This window comes from Engystomops pustulosus, chromosome 5, assembly GCF_040894005.1.
Source record: "Engystomops pustulosus chromosome 5, aEngPut4.maternal, whole genome shotgun sequence".
Taxonomy (NCBI): domain Eukaryota; kingdom Metazoa; phylum Chordata; class Amphibia; order Anura; family Leptodactylidae; genus Engystomops; species Engystomops pustulosus.
The window spans coordinates 161,026,883-161,041,293 of record NC_092415.1 but is presented as its reverse complement, the minus strand read 5'-3'; the positions used below and the strand labels follow the sequence as shown (position 1 = coordinate 161,041,293).

At 40.7% G+C, this 14,411-nt stretch overlaps 1 protein-coding gene across 3 annotated transcripts in view; it reads left to right on the top strand.

The window, feature by feature from the left end:
* RARB (retinoic acid receptor beta) overlaps positions 1-14,411 on the top strand; it is a 474,419-nt gene that overhangs the window by 153,633 nt on the left and 306,375 nt on the right. The window contains exon 3 of one of the 3 annotated variants that reach the window (XM_072153614.1): positions 2,367-2,453. The exons of the other annotated variants lie outside the window; for them this stretch is intronic. The gene's annotated coding sequence lies outside the window, so the exon portion shown is untranslated. The remainder of the gene's footprint in view (positions 1-2,366; positions 2,454-14,411) is intronic. 3 annotated transcript variants of the gene reach the window in all.

Here is a 14,411-nt window from a genome sequence, read left to right as displayed (position 1 = left end):
GCAGGAAATTTAATGTCTTCAAATTAGCTAGAAATTTCCTGCACTATTTGCAAGTTTTACATAATGTATTGTAAAGCAGTTCAGGTTTTAATATCATTATTTCTAATAAGAATAAAAATGTTGTGAGTTATGAATGGGGAATTTTGTTTTGGTAAGCAAGTTTAATAGGGTTTAATAGGCTGCCTGTCAGTCATACTCCCGGGGGGATTTATCACAAATTTGACAAGTCCGATGTACATGTTTTTGTTTCCAAAAAGCTGCATGTCCATAATTTGCCGCATTTTTGTGGCAAAATATTGTGCAAAAATTGTGAAATTATGGGCATGCCACTTTTTGCATATTGTCCTTTGTTTTCTTTAAAAATGTTATAAATAAAGCCTTACAAAAACGATGTACATCAAACCTATCAAAGTTGTAATAAACCTCTTGGTGTATACTACAAGAGTAGTGCAGGTATTATACAAGAGATCAAAAGATTGAATGTTTCCTTAGGATAGGCAGAAATATGAATATTATGGGGGTTCGACATAGGGCAACTCCGCCGAACAGCTGCTAGCAGATCCATTGTCATTATCCGCTGTACCTTAAACAGAGCCAGAAATACAGACCCCTGCAAGTTCCCATTAATTGCAGTGGGAGCTAAAGCTGCAGCTAGCCTGCAAGACTGCTTATAGATAATGGACTACCCAGTTCTATCCACTTCATAGAGGATGCTGCCATTGGCACTGCAATCAGCTGATCTCAATGGTTAGATCCCCCCCACCATTCTCATCGTGATCACCGATCCCATGGAAAGGTCATCGATATTTTGATAACTACATTAGTGCATTAACTTTCCCTTGATTGCTTATACTTTTTGTACTCCACTTGAAATTTGTTCTCTTTCTACTATATATTTATTCACTTGTGTGTAATTTATGTCTAATGTGTCCTTAAGGCAATCAGAAACATAAAACTAGGGCAGGACTCCAGTACAGGCGGTCCCCTACTTAAGGACACCCGACTTACAGACAACCCATAGTTACAGACAGACCCCTCTGAACTCTGGTGAAGTTTTCTGAATGCTTTACTATAGTCCCAGACTGCAATGATGAGCTGTAAGGTGTCTGTAATTAAGCTTTATTGATAATACTTGGTCCCATTACAGCAAAAAATGTTTTAACTCCAATTGTCACTGGGGCCAAAATTTTTCTTGTCTGGATCTACAATTATGAAATATACAGTTTCGACTTGCATACAAATTCAACTTAAGAACAAACCTCCGGACCCTATCTTGTACGGAACCTGGGGACTGCCTGTAGTCCAAAAATCAGCTCCTGCAATGGCTGCCACTAGGTCTTATTTTCAGGGGAGGCCTTATATTTCTAAGCTTGAACAAAAGTCTACTAGGTCTTATTTTCAGGGGTTGTCCTATTTTAGGGGAAACAGTGCTACCTGGGTTCACTTCTGACCTGATATAATCACGTTGAGGATTAAGCTTATATCTAACGAGAGTTGGTGGAAGACTTCCATGCTAACAAGGGACTGCTGCCTCTCCAGGGTTGTGGGTGACTGGTATACCATGCCCGATGTAGCATGAACAGCTTTTTCAATTAAGTGGGAGTTACCAAATTGACGTTGTGGACCCTTAAGGGGTCAGTAAAGTCACAGATCATTTAGCCAGCAATATCTTTTTTAATATTTTTTTAATATTTTGAAAAGCAAACCTTAACTACTTACAGGGAAGCAGACACTTTGGTAACTGTGTAATGATTCTTTTAACATTTATATATGGCTAAATTATTTTTTCCAATTCCTCAGACATAACTAATTTTTAAAGGGATATTCCAGGAATCAGCATTATTCATATAGAAATGGGTCCTTAATATATAAGCTAATATGTAATTAGATGTTATTTAGCAGAAAATGCTGCTGACATAGACTGTAATGAAGAATTAAAATGCTGCTGGCCCTTTAACCAGTCCATTGATTTTCTCGGCGTGGAGCAGATGCAGGACATTAGATGGCCGCTGGTCACATGTCCATATCACATGTCCTGCACCTGCCTGGGCAGGTCATGTTATCACCTCTACGTTTGGCTGCAGAGTAGGCAGTTTGTTACATCATCAACGGGAGCAGAACATAAGATGTAGAAGTTTTTTACTGAGAACTAAAGGATCATGGGACTGATAACTTTGTGACTAATGACATTTGATTTTTGATATATTTGTTTATAGCATTATGGGTTTTTGTATGAGATGTTTATATTCCCAGAATACCCTTTTAAACACCTTTTCAGCTTGTATTGCTGTTTTTCATCTGGTGCATTAAATACATATTTTTCAGAGTAGTTTTTTTTTCTGTGTTTTTTATCTCTTTTCTATCAGTGGCCTTCAGCATATTTCTGGAAATCGCTGCCTCGTTGGTTTGTACTGTTCTTGCAAAGCACTTATTACAAAAGAAGCTTGTACCAGGTAAGAGCCACTGGATGCATCTGTCAGAAATGGGTCGCATTGACCTTATGTTCTGCAGGACAATGTTTTGCAATGCGTCAGTAGACTGTTTCATAAACCTTCAACTTCAGCTATGTACATCTGTATTTCATATCTCAATTTTGCTAATATGTTTGCTTCTTATATGATTGTTCTATTTCACACAGACCAGCATGTTTTCCTCAGTACAATGACTGGGTTTGTACTTCGGTAGCCCCTTTTGGAAGCATCCGTTATTGTCATATTCTGCAAGCTGTGTGAGACATTTTTTTTTTCTCTGCAGGATGATTTTGTTTTATTTTTTTTGGCATCTTAAACCTAAAATCTACTATAAAGATCCAACATGATAAACCAGGGACACTTACTCATAGAACCAGGCTCTATGACTGTGGTAATCTCTCTATATTTGTTATCCATGGCCTCCTTCTTTAATAATAATATAATAATAATAATCTTTATTTATATAGCGCCATCAAATTCCGTAGCGCTTTACAAATCATAGGGGACATATACAACTATATTACATTACAAAGAACAAACAGTCATATAGAACAATAGGAGTGGGGGCCCTGCTCACAAGAGCTTACAGTCTATGAGGATGAGGGGGTGACACAAGAGGTTGTATAATGGTCCTGTCATTCTTTATAAGGGAACAATATAAAATAAATTAATAAATAATTTACTAAATAAAGATGTTGCTGCTTGAACCAGCCCTCAGCCACCATCTTATTTGCAAGGTGAAAAAGACTGCAGAGAAGCCTGGAGCTTGGTATATATCTGCTGTTTGCCAAATAACAGACGGGAGATAGGACATAGGATTGATTAGTAAAGGGAGAGTTGACATTTCAAGCAGTTAGCGAGTGTAATAGGCTTTCCTAAAGAGATGGGTTTTAAGAGCACATTTAAAGCTTTGGAGGGTGGGTATTAGTCTGAGAGTCCGGGGGAGGGCATTCCAGGGTATTGGAGCAGCGCGGGAGAAGCCCTGGAGACGTGCATGGGAGGTTTGAATTAAGGTAGAGATTAATCTAATGTCACTGGCAGATCGAAGAACACGGAAAGGGCGATAGACTGAGATGAGAGAAGAGAGATAGGAAGGTGCAGCATTAGTCAGAGCTTTGTGGATGAGGGTTATTATTTTAAAGTGAATACGGAAGGAGACAGGTAGCCAGTGCAGTGATTGGCAAAAACTGGAGGCATCCGTTTGGCCTGAAATCAACGAGGTAGCGTTTGGCCTGGAATCAACTTTTTAGAATTATGCTAATGAGCAATACAGGCTCTGGGGTTGTTGTTACAGGAGAACATTGTTCCTTACTGAATTAGAATTCGAGTCCAGCGCGATTCACTAACATCGTGCATCCAAGCTCCTGCATGTGTCGCCGCTGCGCCGATCCGCCGGAGTTCACCTGCTTCTTCCCGGTGCACGTGAGTGCTTGATCTTGGGACAAAAATCCTTTTTTTAAATTCTGTGGTTTGTCCGAATCAGTCGGGTTGTTCGACGCCCACGCCCCCCATTTCTGTCGCATGCAAGCCGGCGCCGATGCGGCAAAATCCAATCGCGTGCGCCAAAATCCCAGGGCAATTCAGCACAAAACGGAAATATTTGGGAAACCCAACGAAAGCATTAGCATAATTGTAAAGGTTTATTTTAGAAGAAAGGAGGCCACAAATATAATACGATTACCACAGTCACTGAGGGTAAGTGTCCCTGTTTTATCTTTCTTCATTTAGACGGGAAATTTCCTTTAATGTTTACATTTTATTATACCTTTATATATTTATGTTTTACTCTTTTTGTGGTACTTTATGTACTTTTTTCACAATTTATATTTTGTGCCTTTCACCCTTTTTATCATTCCGCTAGTAAGTACAATTCCTTTGTTACTGAATTTTACAAGCTTTTCTGTTACCTAAAAAATAATGTTTTCATTGCCATTTTTTCTTTTGCCAGGTGACTTTTTTTTGTTTAACCCCTTAAGGACGCAGCCATTTTACAGTTTAAGGCTCAGTCCCATTTTTTGGATTCTGACCTGCGTCTCTTTATATGGTTATAACTTTTGAACACTTTTACTTATCAAAGCGATTCTGAGATTGTTTTTTCCCCACATGTTGTACTTCATTTTAGTGGTAAATTTTGGCTGATAAGTTTTGCGTTTATTTACAAAAAAAAGAAAAAAATGATGAATTTTTAGAAAAATTTGCCATTTTCAAAATTCAAAATCACTGCGTAGATCGATTTACCACCTAAATAACTTGCCGAATAACATTTCCCATTTGTCTACTTTACATTTTCATAATTTTTGAAATGTTTGGATAATTTATTTTGACGTCACGCGGCCTACAAATCGAATAGCGATTTTCCGTATTTTCAGAATTGACTATTTTGGGGATAAATACTGTTTGAAATCAAATTTTACATATTTAGCAACAAAAACCCCCTATATAACCAACCCATTTTCAAATCTGCACCCCACAAACTATCAGAAACGGCATTTAAAAGATTGTTAACCCCTTGAGATCTTCATAGTAATTGAATCAAAATGGCGGTCAAATTTTGTTGGTTATACGTTCATTTAGCCCTAACATTTACACATTTCCAAAAGATAAAAAGAGAAAACCCACCATCAAATTTGTTCTACAATTTCTCCTGAGTGCAGCGACCCCCCACATGTGGACATTACTTGTGTTATGGGGGCACAGCGAGGCGCAGAAGGGAAGGAGGGACCTGCAGCTGCCAGGATTTTAGTTTTCTCGTTGCCCCCTTTTGAAGGCTATAAAATTTTCGCTTTTCCGTTATTTGGGTCATGTGACGGCATTTTTTTTGCGCGATGAGATGCTTTTTCCAGTGTTACCATTTTGGGGTTGGTATCACCTATTGTTGAAAATTTAGGAACTTTTTTTGAGGTCATGAGTAGAAAAGTAGAAAAATTCTGTACTGGATTTTTTACTTTTTTTTTTTTGTTCGTGTTCACCGTATATCCTAATAATCCTGTTATCTTTATTCTACGGGTCGATACGATTACGGGGATACCAGACATGAATATTTTTTCTTATGTTTTACTAAATTTGCCAAATAAAACCCTAATGTGGGGAAAAATCTATCATTTTTGCATCACCGTCTTTGAAGTGTCATAACATTGTTACGTTTTTGGCTACAGAGCTGGTTGATGGCTTGTTCTTTGCAACAGTATCATTCTGGAGTACATATGTTTTCTTGATCACTTTTTATTGCATTTTTAGTGGGATATAATAGGTAAAAATCATAATTTTGGGCGGGTTTTTAACGTTTTTTTTTTACGGCGTTCATCATATGGGTTCAATAGTTATTTAGTTTTATTCTATGGATTGTTACGGACGCGGTGATACTATATATGTGGGGTTTGTGTTATGATTTAGACTTTTTTGAGCGTTATATGTCTCTTTATATGTTTTGGGGCTTATGGGCATTTTTAGTGATTTATAAAGTTATTTTTTATTGAAAAACATTTTTTTTTACATTTTTTACTTGATCCACCATGGGATATGAACAAGCAATCATTTGATTGCTTGTTCATGATAATGCTCTGCAATACTGATGTATTGCAGGGTATTAGCAGTGCCAGCCTATGCAGATGCATAGGCTGACACTTTGCCTTTAAGATGACGTCACAGACGTCATCTTAAAGGCACTGCCTTCAGGCTTCTCTGGGGTCCCGATCGGACCCCAGAGATGCCATAGCAGCGATCAGCCCCCCCCGAAAGCGGCGCGGGGGGCCGATCGTGGGGTAAAGACCCCCGGAAGGCATGTTAAATTCCGCGGTCAGTAGATTACCGTTGAAATCCCGCGGCTAACGATGCCGGTTCGGCTGCTATGCAGCGCTGAATCGGCATTGTCTCTGCGCAGTAGCTGTACTGCGCTGAGCGCTATTCACAGGACACAGCGCAGTACAGCTACGGCACAGAGCGCTAAGGGGTTAAAGAGAGTTGAGATTGATGGTGGGCTTTGTACACCTCCTAGAAGCCTTACAGCCAAAACCACCCATGTTATGGATGTTAAAGTTACATGGTGATACAAAATATGTGCTGTTTTTTATTGACTTTAGTTAATTTTTTTTATAGCATATATATTCAAGTATAAGCAGACGTTTTCAGCACAATTTTTGAGACGTGCATCTGCCCATGCTGGGCATATTTTTACTGAGGGGACTGTGCTGGTCACTGTGCTGGTGGGCATTTTATTATTGAGGGGGTCTCTGCTGGGAATCTTTTTACTGAGGGGGGGGGGGTCTGTCCTAAGCATTTTATTACTGAGGGGGGCTGTGCTGGGCATTTTATTGATGAGGGGACTCTGCTGGGCAGTTTATTAAGTTGTAGCGGCTGTATTTCCCACCCTACGCTTATCAATAAGTTTGATGACGAGTCAATACGTTTTTCTATTTTTTTGTGATAAAACTAGGGGCCTCTACTTATACTCAAGTCGGCTTATACTTGCATATACACAGGCTACATTCAAACGACTGTATGGAGGACGTATATACGGCAATGGGCTCACGGCGCCCACAAGCGGCACCGTATTGTTCCATAGCCGGTAGAAAGATAGGACACGTAATATTTTTTCCCCTTAAAACGGCGTTGCTGCAATATATTGCTATGGAGAGGGGCGGGTTGAGCAGCACTCATCCCCTCCACCTCTCTTCGATGCCGATGTATGCCCGCCATACTACGGTATAGCGGGTATACATCGTGTGAATTTAGATCTCTCCTTGTTGGGCTGTTTAACCTTTTAGCTGTCGAATTAGACAGGATCACTGCAGCTAAGGAGAGAGACAGAGGGAACATAATGCCGGGGGCTTGACGTGGTAGCCAGAGATCTGACAAAGACTTGTACGGTGGCCTATTAATAGACAAACTGTCAGTAAAACTGTACAGAAGTACTGCAATGTATTGTATGAGGATCAAGGTATCCCCAGCGTAAGTCCCCTAGTGGGACAGTAAAAAAAAAGTCAAGTACAGGTTTTTAATAAATAAATTAATACCTTTTTTATTTTTTTTAAATCACCCATTTCCCTATATCTACTGTATTTGGACTATAATACACACTTTTCAGCAAGAAAAAATCTTATTGAGCGAAGGTTAGGAGGATCCAGCACTTCCAGACCCTCCTGACCGCTGTAATGGAGATGGGGGGGGGGGGGGGTGCTCACAGGCTGCTTCTCTCCATCTCTAAGAAAGCAGAGACTTGTCACTGCTTTCTCTATCGCTGTAGAGACTGAAATAAGCAGCTCCTAGTGCTACAACAGATTATTGGAAACCTCCGATAAAGCTACCAGATACTGCTGCACTGTACAATAGAAACGCTGGACCGTGCTGGGGGGGGTGAGACTAGGAGGCAATTTCTGCCGCAAGAAGCTTGGAAGTCACCGCCAGCCTATGGAGTTGGAGGGCGGTCCGGGGGAGAAGCAGCAGAGAAGACCGCCCCCTGATGAATGAATACGCCCGACCGCTTAGTGTGGTCCGGCATTCCTATTGTACATTGCACAGTGTCTGCTAGCGTTGTCGGAGGTTTCCGATAATGCTAGCAGTATAACACTGCTACATCTGTTTTAGCACTATGAGCTGCTTACTTTAGTAAGGGTCTCCTAGTGCCTTTAATATGAGTGGCAAATGTGATACAAGCAGCTACCTGGACAAAAAGTGCTGACAAGAAGGGGATCATTTAAGGAAAGTGCTATTGCTAAACATGAGAGATTGGGGCCAATGATTCCAACAGAAATGGAGTCATATGAAATTCAGCATGAAATAAGTTTGGAGAGTTATAAGGATAAGGATGTTAGAGAAGTTGATTTTTTTTTTGTCCAACAATAAATATTTTCAGTGGATGTCTTATATTTCCATGAAAAATAAGACCTAGCACCTGTTTAGGAGTAAAAATTAATATAAGACACTGTCTTATTTTCGGGGGAAACAGGGTATTTGGCCACTATCCCTCTCCGTATGGTCTTTGTCTTTGATTTTACAATTTGGCACTGGTAGAGAACATCAGCTAGTTGTCTACCTATAGCCTAAAGTTGATGAGGAAATAAGACCGGGACAACAGGGCCCACTGTCTCTTTCTGTGCAGTGCCTGATCATGCTGAACAATAAAATAGGAATTGTAATATCTCTGGAGTCAGTTAGAGCCATCTATAAAGTTCAAGAAATGGAAATTGCAAGGTATCTGCAGAGATGTTGTATTTTTACTAGTATAAAATAAGCAATAATCTGGCCCTGATGAAGTTGAGGTTGTGACTCATAAAACGACCATTGGGAGATAGGACAGTATGCTAATACGGAAAGTACATTGGCTGCTAATCTAAACTTGGTGGTCGAGCACCATTGTAGCACATATGAATATGGGAATCAGGTTCATCCAGTATGGTGCACCAGAAACACAAGATTTGGCACACGCCACTTACAACTGGGCTTTAGGGCACCAGGTTGGTCCCCAAGTCCTGCAGATTTCGGTGCATAGTTTCAACATAATAGACTTTATTTGCCTGCTTGCTTGTAAGTAGCTCAGCTTGTCAGGACAATATCCATAATCCAAGCCGCTCGATAGAAGTAATGGTCAGGCGCAGAACCCCACATGCACACTCGGGTTGCTCGTCAAATAATGCTCTTACAAAACAAAGGTGATGTGAAAACCACTCCTACGTATAGTGGGAAAGAGTAAACATTGCATGACTATTTGGTTAACACTCCCACATCCAGCCAGTAGGGTTAGTGCACTGATCTTGATGACAGGTGTATTTTGCATCACAGTCTAATAGGGTAAAAGAAAATATTTTTTACCCTTACAGTACTTTTATTTGTGTCTGTGTTGTCCTATTTCTACTTTTTTGATCCATCTAATAAAAACGATATTTTACCTTGTCACTTTTTTCTTTTTTCCCCTTTTCCTAACTTTAAATGCATGTATTTGTAGGTGGTGTACACCCAGGCAAAGAGGGTTATTGTCATGTTCAGGTAAAGCTCTCATCGCAAGGTATCCCGGTTTCCCAAAATGAACGCTTAGAATAAAACATAATTATCGCATATGGTGAGCCCGGTTACAGAAAAAATTCTGAAGTGTTGCTTTTTCACCTCCCATAAAATTTTTTACTGAAAACGTTCAGTTAAACTGAATAAACAAGTTCCCAAGTCCCAAAAAATTACACCTTACCCAGCTCTTTTTTTTGGTACCATAAAGGGAATGTCATAATAACCAAGCTCACAAGAAAATTGCCAATTCTTTTAATATAAACAGACGTTTAATGTTTCCCTTTCTGTTCGATACTATATCTTAACTGACAGAACGTAACAGATAACGCTGTTAAACTGTGGCAATTTCTTTGTAGTGATGAGAAATTAAAATGGCCTCCAGTAACACAGTGGTGTCAATAGAACAAATAGTCTTCTACGTGATGCATAACATTGTTATTATAAAATGGTTCTGGCATCCAGTGGTCATTCATTTAAGCTGTCATGTAAGGATGACTGATCACAGAGCCTCTGCTCTGAGATGACCTTGTTCATGTGCAGCATAGCAACTTACATTTACACTACTGTATGTGCTGATAATGTGTGATGAACCTTTACAAGAAATAGAATTGGCAACTATGATTGTATATTGGATACAACGATAAACCAGCTTCTTATTGTAAACAGCTAATTATGCTCCCTATATTTATACAAGTGTGTAAGGCTAAAACAACTGCACAGGAAAAATGTTACTACAGTGGAAAAATGATATAGTGAGTATGACAGAAACATGATATTGATGACCTATTTGGATGAAACCTCATTAATTCTCTGAATTTAGGTAATTTGTAGAGCTGACCTCTATGGAGCTTGAAGTGAATGGAGCTTTATGCATAGATCATATGTCATGAATTTGGAAAAAAACTTTTTATGGAGATTTGTACGTGGGTATTTTGAATTTAACAACAAATGTTTTGGCTTAAAGGGGTTATCTGGCTGTTAAAAATTACTGTTAAAATAAACATGTACTTACCTCCTCCGGCGCCGCCGATGTCCCGCGCCGCGGTTCCTTCCATCCGTGCCCCGGTTTGTTTACAGGGGCATAGAAGCCGCCCACAGGGAGCTTCCGGTCCACAATGTGGCCGGCTCCTCCCATCCGTCCCTATCTCTCAGCATTGTAAGCGCTGGGAGATGGTGTCGGATGGGAGCTTCCGTCCGGTTGGAAGCTCCGTGTGCGCCCCTGTAAACAAACCGGCGCACAGAGGAGATGGACTGCAGCGCAGGACATCAACAGCCCCGGACGAGGTAAGTGCATGTTTATTATGTTTAACTAGCCCAGCCCGGCCCTCAGTCATTTTTAACAACCGGATAACCCCTTTAATGTTTTCAGTGCTAATTTTATCACGCTATACTCAACTTTCTCTGGTGCAGCGAGGCACCACACTTTATCACATGTCTCTGTTTGCATGCAGAGGCTCAGCAGTTATGTCCCTACAGCCTCATACAGGCCACAGCATGTTGTCAGCACCACATCACCCCTGAGCTTTTGTATGCAAACATAGACTGCCCGGAATGGAAGTGATGTTGTGCACAGGATTGCCAGAGGGAGGTCAGTTTATTGTGGTTCTTATTTTTACACACACATGGGCCATGTATTTATACACTGCTCAAATAAAAGGGAACAATCCTGTATCCGAATTAATAAAAAATTCTCATCAAATACTTAGTTCTGTACAAAGTTGAATGGGCTGACAACAAAAACCCAATAAAATCATCAATGGAAATCAAATTTATTAACCACTGGAGGCCTGGATTTGGAGTCACCCACAAAATTACAGTGGAAAAACACACTACAGGCTGATCCAGCTTTGATGTAATGTCCGTAAAACAAGACACAATGAGGCTCAGTATTGTGTGTGGCCTCCATGCGCCTGCATGACCTCCCTACAATGCCTCGGCAACCCACACATGTGGCTGGGGAAGTGCATCATCTTATCCAGGATGTCATATCAATGTGAACTGTGACAAGAAGGTTTGCTGTGTCTGTCAGCATAGTTTTATAGGCTGTAGGCACTTACAGGAGACAGGCCAGTACACCAGGAGGCATGGAGGGAGCCGTTGGAGGGCAACAACCAAGCAACATGACGGCTACCTCCACCTTTATGCAAGAAGGAACAGGGAGAGCACTGACCTCCTGCAGCCACAGATGTATGGTGTGGGGTGGCTTTTACTTTTTTACTTAATAGAAACTTGAACTTGAACCAGTGTTGCTCTGATCGCTGGTTCAAATCCAAAATACTGCAATACTAATGCATTGTAGGGCAGCGTAAGCTGTCTGGAATGCTCACGCACGCGCAGACAGTTTACAGTCCGACCCGAAAGGGATCTGACTGCTGGAAACATTGGGTAACCCTGGGGCACTGGGCTTACCTCGAGGATGCCCAGAGGAGGATCAGATTCCCCGCTAAATGGCACGGGGGATCTGATCCCTACAGGGATGACCCTTACTTTTGTAATGGGTTAACACTCCAATAGCCGTCTCCGATTGTGGGTGTCACACAGTGACAGTGCCGGCTCCGTTTGTGCACCACTGCCAAAAGTGGGACGTAAAAAAACGTCCGGGTACAGGAAGTATCTTCCTTCAGGGATGTACTATTACGTCCAAGTGCAGGAAGGGGTTAATATTGAAGGTCAGATGCCGGGGCCTCCTAACAATGCAGGCCCCATAGCAACTGCTATGCTGCTACCACTGTAGTTACGCCCATGCTAACTGCAACTAATCCAATTTTGAACCACCAGACTTGTTATATCTTAGTCATCTCTACTGTTTTCATTACATTTTCATGTCATTTTTCCATTTTCTTTTTTTTTCCTTCTGACTAGCTGATTCTAAAATACCAAAACTGTGAAGAGACCTGGGAATGCCAAATGCTAAAGCAGAGTTTTAGATTGTTTGATCATGACTTCTTGAAGAAACCAAATCTCTTTAAACGTTTATAAATGGAGAAATAAATGGGGAGTGCACTGAATGCACAACCTGCAACTAAACTGCTTTAGAATGCATAATAAACAGTCAAACAGAGGCATAAATATAATTAATTAATTGTCAAACTGATTTTTTCCATTACGATCACGGGCAGAAGCGGCAATTTGATACTAGTGCTGGGATTAAATGTTTCATCAGAAGTGCCTATTTAAGGATCTTTATGGAACAGCAAGTTAGTCCCCAGGGCAAGCCCATGTCAACTGCAATAAAGAAATCCATAAAAGTGAACTACTGTAGATGGATTTTTGCAAGATGCTCAGAGGAAGCAGGATACATTTTACTATGTGAATGCTATGGAGCTGTTTCACATCTGTGGAGGTGCCTATGTGTTTCTTAAATGACTGGGATGCATTTGTAGGTCACTATTCTGTGGACAACTCTGTGCTGGCTTATCAAGGAGCAGCAGAGATTCACAAAGGACTATTTATCTTCTAATCGAGCATAATATTGCAGCTTTACTGGGCTTGCAAGATTTTCTCTTAACCTTATATACACTTCGGTATAAGCCAAGTTTTTCAGCACAAAAAATGTGCTAAAAAACCTCACACCGGCTTATACACAAGTCAATACAAAAATACATACATACTCGCCCTCCGGCATCCTGATGCTTGGCACGGCTCCTCTTCTGTCTTCTCTATGCTGTATTAGCCGGCAGAGACACGTCCAAGCAATCTCCTGGCTGGCGTACACTATGATGCGGCCGTGTTGTGGCTGATGACCGCATAGTGTGCGCCGGCTGGCAGATCATGTGGACGCGTCTCTGCCGGCTGTTACAGCAGAGAGAAAAAAGAAGAAGAGCCGCAGGGACCGGAGCATTGGGGAGATGCACCAATCATTGGGACCGCCCGAAGGTGAGTATGGAAGTTTTTTTTTTTTTTTTTTTAATGTGCTTGGCAAACTGCGGGCTGGCTGTAAACTTAAGGGGGCGGGCTGTATACTTTATGGGGCTGGCTGGCTATATACTACTGGGAGGCTGTGACCAATGCATTTCCCACCCTCGGCTTATACTCAAGTCAATAGGTTTTCCCAGTTTTTGTTGGTAAAATTAGGGGTCTCAGCTCATATTTGGGGCAGGTTAATATTCAAATATATACGGTATGTAATAAATCAGTGACCTATATTGATGTGTTAGGAACTTACAAATCCACAATGAAGGCCAATTTCAGTATGGAACATTTCCACACCACGTGGAAGATTTGTTGTATTCCTTTGATTGCTACTGTATGAAACTGCATATTCTGGAACTGCAATATTTCCATAGTGATAGAGAATACTGTTCGAGAAAAGTGCATCATTTGATGTTTAACATGTATCTGAATTTGTTAGTGCACTACTTTTTATTCCCAGTACATGTCTTTCAGGCCACTGCCCATTACAATACGAATTTAGCAGTATGGAAATTACTAGTTTGTCTCCATCATTTATAAATGAGAATATACTGTATGAATATTAACAGCTTGTGAATATTTATTTAAATACTTTATACAGATTTTATTTAGAGTATTTGCAAGAAATTCTGTGGAGACCAAGAGGGAGCTGGGTAGGCATAAGGAAAAGAATAGAGATGAGTGGACCCAAACTCTAATTTATCTTTAGTCAGAACATGTGTCTTTTCTTGTTTTTCTGTGTTTGGGACTTGTTTGATTTATCTTAGAGGTTGATATATCAGGCATCCTGAGTCTTGTTGGGTGTTTGCGACTTCTTCTGCAACTTCTTCTAAAGTTTTTCCTACAGCTATCCAGGACTGAACTTTTTAACCACTATTTGTGCCATAGTTAAGACTTTTTATATAATCTCATCTGGATTTTAACCCCTTAAAGGGAACCTACCACCACAAATCTACCTATAAAGGTAGATCGGGTGGTAGGTGGATCAATAGGACGTGAGGATAGCCCCTTTAAGGGCTACTCCTCACGTCC